The following is an 11404-nucleotide window of genomic DNA, read 5'->3' as shown; positions in this document are numbered from 1 at the left end:
ACGCGGTATACTTGGACAGAGGGGTGGCGGTGGACGCGGTATACTTGGACAGAGGGGTAGAGGTGGACATGGTATACTTGGACAGAGGGGTGGCGGTGGACGCGGTATACTTGGACAGAGGGGTGGCGGTGGACGCGGTATACTTGGACAGAGGGGTGGCGGTGGACGCGGTATACTTGGACAGAGGGGTGGCGGTGGACGCGGTATACTTGGACAGAGGGGTGGCGGTGGACGCGGTATACTTGGACAGAGGGGTGGCGGTGGACGCGGTATACTTGGACAGAGGGGTGGCGGTGGACGCGGTATACTTGGACAGAGGGGTGGCGGTGGACGCGGTATACTTGGACAGAGGGGTGGCGGTGGACGCGGTATACTTGGACAGAGGGGTGGCGGTGGACGCGGTATACTTGGACAGAGGGGTGGCGGTGGACGCGGTATACTTGGACAGAGGGGTAGAGGTGGACGTGGTATACTTGGACAGAGGGGTGGCGGTGGACGTGGTATACTTGGACAGAGGGGTAGAGGTGGACGTGGTATACTTGGACAGAGGGGTAGAGGTGGACGTGGTATACTTGGACAGAGGGGTAGAGGTGGACGTGGTATACTTGGACAGAGGGGGGGGGGCGGTGGACGTGGTATACTTGGACAGAGGGGGGGGGGCGGTGGACGTGGTATACTTGGACAGAGGGGTGGCGGTGGACATGGGATACTTGGACAGAGGAGTGGCGGTGGACGTGGTATACTTGGACAGAGGGGTGGCGGTGGACGCGGTATACTTGGACAGAGGGGTGGCGGTGCACGTGGTATACTTGGACAGAGGGGTGGCGGTGGACGTGGTATACTTGGACAGAGGGGTGGCGGTGGACGTGGTATACTTGGACAGAGGGGTGGCGGTGGACGTGGTATACTTGGACAGAGGGGTGGCGGTGGACGTGGTATACTTGGACACAGTTCCCCACACACGGCTAATGTGTAAGGTAAAGTCATACTCTGAATGGTCTGGGGGTGTCAGTGGTGTACCCCAGGGTTCAGTGTTATTAGTGGGGTACCCCAAGGCTCAGTGTTATTAGTGGGGTACCCCAAGGCTCAGTGTTATTAGTGGGGTACCCCAAGGCTCAGTGTTATTAGTGGGGTACCCCAAGGTTCCGTGTTATTAGTGGGGTACCCCAGGGCTCAGTGTTATTAGTGGGGTACCCAAAGGTTCAGTGTTATTAGTGGGGTACCCCAGGGTTCAGTGTTATTAGTGGGGTACCCCAGGGCTCAGTGTTATTAGTGGGGTACCCAAAGGTTCAGTGTTATTAGTGGGGTACCCCAAGGCTCAGTGTTATTAGTGGGGTACCCCAAGGTTCCGTGTTATTAGTGGGGTACCCCAAGGTTCAGTGTTATTAGTGGGGTACCCCAGGGTTCAGTGTTATTAGTGGGGTACCCCAAGGCTCAGTGTTATTAGTGGGGTACCCCAAGATTCAGTGTTATTAGTGGGGTACCCCAGGGATCAGTGTTATTAGTGGGGTACCCCAAGGTTCAGTGTTATTAGTGGGGAACCCCAAGGTTCAGTGTTATTAGTGGGGTACCCCAGGGTTTAGTATTAGTGGGGTACCCCAAGGTTCAGTGTTACTAGTTGGGGACCCCAAGGTTCAGTGTTATTAGTGGGGTACCCCAAGGTTCAGTGTTATTAGTGGGGTACCCCAGGGTTCAGTGTTATTAGTGGGGTACCCCAAGGTTCAGTGTTATTAGTGGGGAACCCCAAGGTTCAGTGTTATTAGTGGGGTACCCCAAGGTTCAGTGTTATTAGTGGGGTACCCCAGGGTTTAGTATTAGTGGGGTACCCCAAGGTTCAGTGTTACTAGTTGGGGACCCCAAGGTTCAGTGTTATTAGTGGGGTACCCCAAGGTTCAGTGTTATTAGTGGGGAACCCCAAGGTTCAGTGTTATTAGTGGGGTACCCCAGGGTTTAGTATTAGTGGGGTACCCCAAGGTTCAGTGTTACTAGTTGGGGACCCCAAGGTTCAGTGTTATTAGTGGGGTACCCCAAGGTTCAGTGTTATTAGTGGGGTACCCCAGGGTTCAGTGTTATTAGTGGGGTACCCCAAGGTTCAGTGTTATTAGTGGGGTACCCCATTGTTCAGTGTTGGGACCCTTACTTATTAATATATATATAAACAATATGGGGTGTGAGATTATAAATCCCATTCCAGTCTTTGCAGATGACACCAAGCTGTGCCGGGGAATAACGTCCTTACAGGATGTCTCCAACTTACAAGCCGACCTCAATGCTCTGTGTGATTGGGGGACTATGGGGCCAATGAGGGCTAATGGTGATAAATGTAAGGTTCTGCACTTGGGGGGGCTAAGAATATGCATCATACATACTAGGGGGGTACAACTGGGGGGGTCAATGGTGGAGACAGATATGGAGAAGTCAATGGTGGAGAAGGATCTGTGGGGCTCAATGGTGGAGAAGGATCTGGGGGGGTCAGTGGTGGATAAGAATATGGGGGGCAATTGTGGAGAAGGATCTGGGGGGGGTCAGTGGTGAAGGATCTGGGGGGGATCAATGGTGGAGAAGGATCTGGGGGTTCTAGTAGATCACAAGCTTAAAAATGGCATGGAAAGCAAAACTGCGGGTTCTAAAGTGAGAAAAATCCTCTCTTGTATTAGGAGAGGTATAGACTCCAGAAAGAGAGATATCCCCCCCCTCCCCTCCCCCCCCCGGGTACAAATCATTAGTAAGACCTCATCTGGAATATGCAGTTCAGTTTTGGGCTCCAATTCACAAAAAGAACATTGGGGAACTGGAGGAAGTACAGAGAAGGGCAACCAAACTGATACGAGGCATGGAGGAGATCAGCTATGAGGAAAGATTAGAGGAACTGAATGTATTCTCTACTGAGAAGAGGAGATTAAGGGGGGATATGATCTCCATGTATAATACATAAGGGGGGATATGATCTCCATGTATAATACATAAGGGGGGGATATGATCTCCATGTATAATACATAAGGGGGGGATATGATCTCCATGTATAATACATAAGGGGGGGGTATGATCTCCATGTATAATACATAAGGGGGATATGATCTCCATGTATAATACATAAGGGGGATATGATCTCCATGTATAATACATAAGGGGGGGATATGATCTCCATGTATAATACATAAGGGGGATATGATCTCCATGTATAATACATAAGGGGGGATATGATCTCCATGTATAATACATAAGGGGGATATGATCTCCATGTATAATACATAAGGGGGATATGATCTCCATGTATAATACATAAGGGGGATATGATCTCCATGTATAATACATAAGGGGGATATGATCTCCATGTATAATACATAAGGGGGGATATGATCTCCATGTATAATACATAAGGGGGGGATATGATCTCCATGTATAATACATAAGGGGGATATGATCTCCATGTATAATACATAAGGGGGGATATGATCTCCATGTATAATACATAAGGGGGGGATAGGATCTCCATGTATAATACATAAGGGGGGGATATGATCTCCATGTATAATACATAAGGGGGGGATATGATCTCCATGTATAATACATAAGGGGGGATATGATCTCCATGTATAATACATAAGGGGGATATGATCTCCATGTATAATACATAAGGGGGGATATGATCTCCATGTGTAATACATAAGGGGGTATGATCTCCATGTATAATACATAAGGGGGATATGATCTCCATGTATAATACATAAGGGGGGGATATGATCTCCATGTATAATACATAAGGGGGGGATATGATCTCCATGTATAATACATAAGGGGGGATATGATCTCCATGTATAATACATAAGGGGGGGATATGATCTCCATGTATAATACATAAGGGGGGATATGATCTCCATGTATAATACATAAGGGGGGATATGATCTCCATGTATAATACATAAGGGGGGGATATGATCTCCATGTATAATACATAAGGGGGGATATGATCTCCATGTATAATACATAAGGGGGGGATATGATCTCCATGTATAATACATAAGGGGGATATGATCTCCATGTATAATACATAAGGGGGGATAGGATCTCCATGTATAATACATAAGGGGGGATATGATCTCCATGTATAATACATAAGGGGGATATGATCTCCATGTATAATACATAAGGGGGGGATATGATCTCCATGTATAATACATAAGGGGGGATATGATCTCCATGTATAATACATAAGGGGGGGATATGATCTCCATGTATAATACATAAGGGGGATATGATCTCCATGTATAATACATAAGGGGGGGTATGATCTCCATGTATAATACATAAGGGGGATATGATCTCCATGTATAATACATAAGGGGGGACATGATCTCCATGTATAATACATAAGGGGGGATATGATATCCATGTATAATACATAAGGGGGATATGATCTCCATGTATAATACATAAGGAGGGATATGATCTCCATGTATAATACATAAGGGGGGATATGATCACCATGTATAATACATAAGGGGGATATGATCTCCATGTATAATACATAAGGGGGATATGATCTCCATGTATAATACATAAGGGGGGATATGATCTCCATGTATAATACATAAGGGGGGATATGATCTCCATGTATAATACATAAGGGGGGATATGATCTCCATGTATAATACATAAGGGGGGATATGATCTCCATGTATAATACATAAGGGGGGGATATGATCTCCATGTATAATACATAAGGGGGGGATATGATCTCCATGTATAATACATAAGGGGGGGATATGATCTCCATGTATAATACATAAGGGGGGGGGTATGATCTCCATGTATAATACATAAGGGGGGATATGATCTCCATGTATAATATATAAGGGGGGATATGATCACCATGTATAATACATAAGGGGGGATATGATCTCCATGTATAATACATAAGGGGGGATTGCTGTAGGAAAGTCCTGGATCCTTTCTTGGATACACAGAATATAACTGGATATAACATTTATAGGGAAAGTTGATCCAGGGAATATCCGATTGCCTCTCCGGGGGTCAGGAAGGGATTGTTTCCCCTGCAGGAGCAGATCGGATCGGGCTTTGCTGGGATTTTGCCTTCTGGTGGATCAGCTGTGGATGTCGGATTATAACTTTTATTTTTAATGGTACAACTAGATGGATGTCTTTTTTCAGCCAGACTAACTATGTAACTATGTAGGTCCCACACCGCTGCCTCCCATCTCCTGAGACTGCACTCAGTGACTTGGGGCTGAGACACTACAGACATATCCCTCCACCCGGCACAGCCAGCAGACAACAGAGCAAGGAACCCTGGAAGAGTCAGGCACAAGGCAGGAGACCCCAGTCACATGTCCTGGGTGCCTACATTATGCAATGCTTATAGTAACAATCAACATTTTGCTGCCAGCTGAACCCCAGAACCTCCATAAATCCAGTCTAGATACATAAATTGTGTCTGCAGCACAGAGAAGGAAGATTATCCGAGAGAAATCCAGGAATACAGGACGGGGAACACAGCTCAGGAAAGTGACCAGGGGATTACAGGCTGATATCACCCAGTCCCCGCCCTACTCTGGACCAATCAGTGAGCAGTATGGGTGGAGGAATGGATTTAGTGTTCATGACCCACCTGTGCTGATCTCTGTAGGAGTGTCCTCCTCTATAAATGTCCCCGTTATTCCATCCTCCTCCATAGACTGCTGATCATCCCTCACATACGCCTCTTCTTCTTCTGCTTTCACCTCAAATTCTATATCGATTGGATCTCCACTCTAAATCAAGGAAATGAGAGAAAATATCATCTGTAAAATGTAAGGTCACATAAAAAACTCCACACATTGTCTCCATAAATCCATGTTCTAGATACTCCATCCCACCAACCTTGTAATAGTGAGGGATGGTGTGACCTTCCTGTGTGGAATCCCGGGAATACAGAGGACGGGGACATCTCTCTGGTGGGTTCCTGGTATTAGGTGGCTCCATCATATCCTTGTGTCCTTCTGAAAACTCCTCCATCACTCCATACTCCTCATCCTCCTCTTTATACTCTTCTTTAACATCAATATTATCATCCCCGAGGATTCCACTCTGAAAGATATAATAAAACATTCATTGTAACAAACATGCTGTGTATAAATCACAACTACCAATAATTGTCATCATCTACCTGATGATGGTGAGGGATGGTGTGACCTTCCTGTGTGGAATCCCGGGAATACAGAGGACGGGGACATCTCTCTGGTGGGTTCCCATGACTGGATCCATCTGTAGGAAACACACACACTGACTGAATCCATTGTTTCTATGTGTTTATCAGATGATGGGGGATCTAGGTGGATCCTCCGTACTGCTCTCTCCTTTACAATAAAGTCTCCTCTTACCCGGTGATGTGAGGGGCGGCTGATTGTCCATCATGACGTCCTTGTAGAGGTCCTTGTGTCCTTCTAAATATTGATGTGTATCATCATCTGCTGGAGATAAAAGACGTCACAGTGACTATGGAGGAAGAGGACGGACATGACTATGGAGGAAGAGGACGGACATGACTATGGAGGAAGAGGACCGACATGACTATGGAGGAAGAGGACCGACATGACTATGGAGGAAGAGGACCGACATGACAAGGGGTTACTGGGTGTAAATAGAACATAACATCTTTACCATTTTATGACTAGTCTGTGTCTGGTCTGTGCTTGAGAAACATCCCCCCGTATTCATGTGATCCTTATCAGTTCCTAATTGGGGTGGAGCTTATGGGGGAGATCACTGATGGGGGGGCACAGTCACAGATGGGGTGCTGCTTTTGAGTGAGTGCTGCGTTGATGGAGTGCAAGGAAGCAGTTTAACACAACAGTTGAACTAAAGCAGCAGGAAGATATAAAAAACTACTGCATGCTGGACAGACTGCAAGCAAACACCTCGGGAAACATCTTTTACAAATCTGAGTCCCACTCCGTGTACCTTTCATATGTCCCCTCTACTCCTCCTTTTCATATTACTTTCCTTTGTTCCCAAAATCTCACTTCTTTACCCCTCTGCTCCACCCCAAAACTTGTACATCTCCCCCTCACTGCTACCATCTCCCTACTACTGCTCTCATCACCTCCTGCTGATACTTCACTCTCCTGCTGACCCAAACACCAGGACTGGAAGGCATGTGAACTTGTGTTCCCATCTTACTTTCCTCACCCTCCTTCTTCTCCTAACCTCTGGGGATATCTCCCCAAACCCTGGTCCTCCACTATCTCACCCCCACACCAGGCATCCTCCTTCTCCTAACCTCTGGGGATATCTTCCCAAACCCTGGTCCTCCACTATCTCACCCCCACACCAGGCACCCTCCTTCTCCTAACCTCTGGGGATATCTCCCCAAACCCTGGTCCTCCACTATCTCACCCCTGCACCAGGTACCCTCCTTCTCCTAACCTCTAGGGATATCTCCCCAAACCCTGGTCCTCCACTATCTCACCCCCACACCAGTTATCCTCCTTCTTCTCCTAACCTCTGGGGAAGTCTCTCCAAACCCTGGTCCTCCACTATCTCACCCCCACACCAGGCACCCTCCTTCTTCTCCTAACCTCTGGGGATATCTCCCCAAACCCTGGTCCTCCACTATCTCACCCCCACACCAGGCATCCTCCTTCTTCTCCTAACCTCTGGGGAAATCTCCCCAAACCCTGGTCCTCCACTATCTCACCCCCACACCAGTCATCCTCCTTCTTCTCCTAACCTCTGGGGATATCTCCCCAAACTCTGGTCCTCCACTATCTCACCCCCACACCAGGCATCCTCTTTCTTCCGGGAATAGTTGCAATCCCCTCAATTTAATATCAGTCCCCGTGCTCCCATAAACCAGTGTCCCTTTTTCATGTGCGAAATGCCCGCTCTGCCTGTAATAAGCTCACCTCTGTCCATGCTCTTTTTGACTCTCACTTCCTTAATCTAATTACAGAAACCTGGCTCCAAGCAGCAGATTCTGCTTCCCCCGCAGCACTTCCCTATGGAGGCCTCCTCTGGACCCACTCACCCAGACCCAGTGGTCAGAAAGGTGGTGGGGTTGATTTGCTTCTGTCCCCACTGAGCACCTTTCAAGTCCCCCCTAACCCTCCCTCTCTATCCTTCTCTTCTTCCCAGACTCACTGCATCCGGCTGTTTTCTCCCATTTCTCTGAAGATTTCAGTGATCTATCGGCCTCCTGGACCCGTGTCCCGCTTTCTTGATGATTTCTCCGCCTGGCTACCCTACTTTCTCTCCTCTGAACTACCCGCTATCATTCTTGGAGATTTTAACATCCCTATTGACCTCCTGGGCGGTATGATTCTTTCCGATTTTTTGTGCTGAAAGCGGTACCATTTTTTTGCATGGAAATATGTAGTTTTTTATTGTAGGCTGTAATTTTTAGGAATAACTCACTGAAATCTGTCCGAACAAGAGTCTATTAAACATCCCGGATATGATAAAATTTGAAACACGAAATTATAAATTATAATTTAATAAATAATCATAAAAATAATAATATAATAATAATAAATTTAATTCAATAAATATAATCAAACCAAAAACACTGAAATTTGAAATACAGAGGCAAATTCGCACATCGCTGAGCAAAGTCGCAAAATTGTCTGATGACGAATTTCCCCACGAAACATCACTCAATTCTGCAAGTGTGTCAGGGATACGGGTGTGACCAGAAGTGTGTGGACTGACACAGGGAAACGCAGGCTTCAAGATATGGTATAAATAAGACAATTTATTAAGACTAACAATACAAATATAAATGCAGTGCACCAAACCCCAAGCTAACACAAATACATACAAGGTGAAACAAACCCAAACCTTAACTGATACAGATACACAGGTACATACACATATAGAGCACAACGTAGTCAGGCAGGCCGGGTCGATAACTATTGGGCAGGTAGGTACAGGAGGAGCAGGCGGAGAGAATGGTCAGGGTCACAAGCCAGGGATCAAAACAGGAGAAGTCAGCAGAGATCAGGATCAGGCAGGGTTGGCAACAAGTCAGGCAGATGCAGAAACAGGAACGCAGGTTACAAGATACAGGGGCCCATGGAAAAACACACACCAAGGCACAGACTGCAGGTCTGGCCATCCCTTAAATACATCACCTGCAATCAGCCCCAGGTGATGGCTAATTGCCGAAGTGAACCTCTGGTTGTTGAGAGCACCCGCTGGCCAGCCCTGGTACTGCAGCCCACAAGGCAGGTGAGTCCCACCACCATTGGCAAGTCCATTCCTGACAAAGTGGTTCTGATTTACTATCGCTGTTCTAAAACCGCTTTTGACGTAAAGGGACGCTTTTTGGACGCCATGGACTTTTCTAAGTTTCCAGGCAGAAAGAACAGTCAAAATGCAGGCAGGGCGCCGGACAAAATGTATGTGAAATGCATTGAAATAGCAATGACAGCAAAAATGACATTTTTTAAAAAATTCAAATTTCCCACGTCCCGACGTCACAGGGACCAGAACACAGAAGCCGGATGCCGGCATCGGCCGGAGGAGATGGCCGGGGACGCTGGAGGGGACAGATGGCGGGAGCGAAGGACAAGGTAAGTGCTGCAGGGACCCCCAGAGAACGCCGCATGGTAAGCCTGAGTGTAGCTCGGGGTTACCACTCTTGGTATAGAAATTTTACCCCGAGCTACACTCGGGAACACCGCTAAGGAGGTTAATGTCAACAACCCGGCTACATCCCAACTCTTAAAAATAACCTCATCTTTTGCATTAGCACAATGTATACCGTCCTCCACTCACTCTGATGGGAATACATTAGACCTTGTTTTCTCCCATCTTTGCACTCCCTACAACCTCACAAACACCCCCTTTCCTCTCTCTGATCACAATCTCATCACCTTCACAGTCTCCTCGTCTTCAAACACCTATCCCTCCAAGCAGCCAACAATTACCCGCAGAAACCTTCACAACTTGAACCCGGCTCCTTTCCACTCTGCAACTGACCAACTCTATGACAGAATCTCTCCCCTGCCCTGCCCTGGCCACTGCTGTCTACAACAGTTCACTGTCATCCACACTGGACTCACTTGCTCCTCTAACAACCCAAAGTATCAGGCCCCGACCATTACATCCGTGGCAGACTGACCACACCAGACATCTTAAGTGACATAGTCGTGCGCTGGAGCGATTGTGGCGTAAAACCAAATCCCAGCAAGCATTCACCCGATATAAATCTGCTTTCTTCACATACAATTCCTCCCTCCATGCTGCCAAACAAGACGACTGTCACTCTCATCAATACCTTGTCATCCAGTCCTCGTCATCTCTTCTCTACTTTTAACTCTCTACTTTCTCCACCTCCACCCAGCACCTCACTCACTGCTCATGAGATTGCAAATCATTTCAAACATAAGAATGACGCAATTCATAGAGGCATCACCACTGCACAGACATCCATCCCACTTAGCATACCTTATACTAAACCTCCCTCAATGCTTTCCTCTTCTGACCTCGCTACTACCAAAGAGGTCACTAAGGTTTTCTCAGAAGCCCGTCTCACCACCTGCCCCCTGGATCCTGTCCCCTCACAACTAGGTTAGTCTACAATCGCCTGAGCTCCCACCATACTGACAACAACCTTCTTCACCCTTTACAGTCTGGCTTTCGCTCACTATACTCCACTGAAATTGCCCTACTAAACCTCACTAATGATCTACTAACTGCTAAAACCAATGGCCACTACTCCGTACTCATCCCAACCAATGGCCACTACTCCGTACTCATCCCAACCAATGGCCACTACTCCGTACTCATCCCAACCAATGGCCACTACTCCGTACTCATCCCAACCAATGGCCACTACTCCATACTCACTCCAACCAATGGCCATTACTCCATACTCATCCCATCCAATGGCCACTACTCCATACTCATCCCATCCAATGGCCACTACTCCATACTCATCCCATCCAATGGCCACTACTCCATACTCTTACTACTTGACCTCTCTGCAGCTTTTGATATGGTTGACCATCCCCTCCTTCTCAAAAAACTCCACTCTCTTGGCCTCAGAGACTCTGCTCTCTCCTGGTTCTCCTCCTACCTATCGCAATGCTCCTTCAGCATTACCTATAATGCTGCTTCCTCCTCTTCACACCCTCTTTCTATAGGGGTGCCTCAAGGATCTGTCCTTGGACCCCTTCTCTTCTCCATCTACACCTCCTCCCTTTTGTTCACTTGACAAACTCCTATGGCTTTAAGTAGAATCTCTATGCTGATGACACACAAATCTATCTTTCTACCCCTCACCTCACCCCTTCAGTCTCCTCCTCACCTCACCCCTTCAGTCTCCTCCTCACCTCACCCCTTCAGTCTCCTCCTCACCTCACCCCTTCAGTCTCCTCCTCACCTCACCCCTTCAGTCTCCTCT

General features: G+C 47.3%; 1 protein-coding gene across 1 annotated transcript in view; it reads left to right on the top strand.

The window, feature by feature from the left end:
* LOC149441851 (uncharacterized) overlaps positions 1–11404 on the top strand; it is a 409050-nt gene that overhangs the window by 335916 nt on the left and 61730 nt on the right. The gene's annotated exons all lie outside the window — the stretch shown is intronic.

This window comes from Staurois parvus, unplaced genomic scaffold, assembly GCF_062004578.1.
Source record: "Staurois parvus isolate SC_StPar_1 unplaced genomic scaffold, SC_StPar_1.0 ptg000941l, whole genome shotgun sequence".
NCBI lineage: Eukaryota > Metazoa > Chordata > Amphibia > Anura > Ranidae > Staurois > Staurois parvus.
The sequence above is the reverse complement of the archived record's forward strand: the minus strand, read 5'-3'. Positions and strand labels throughout refer to the sequence as shown.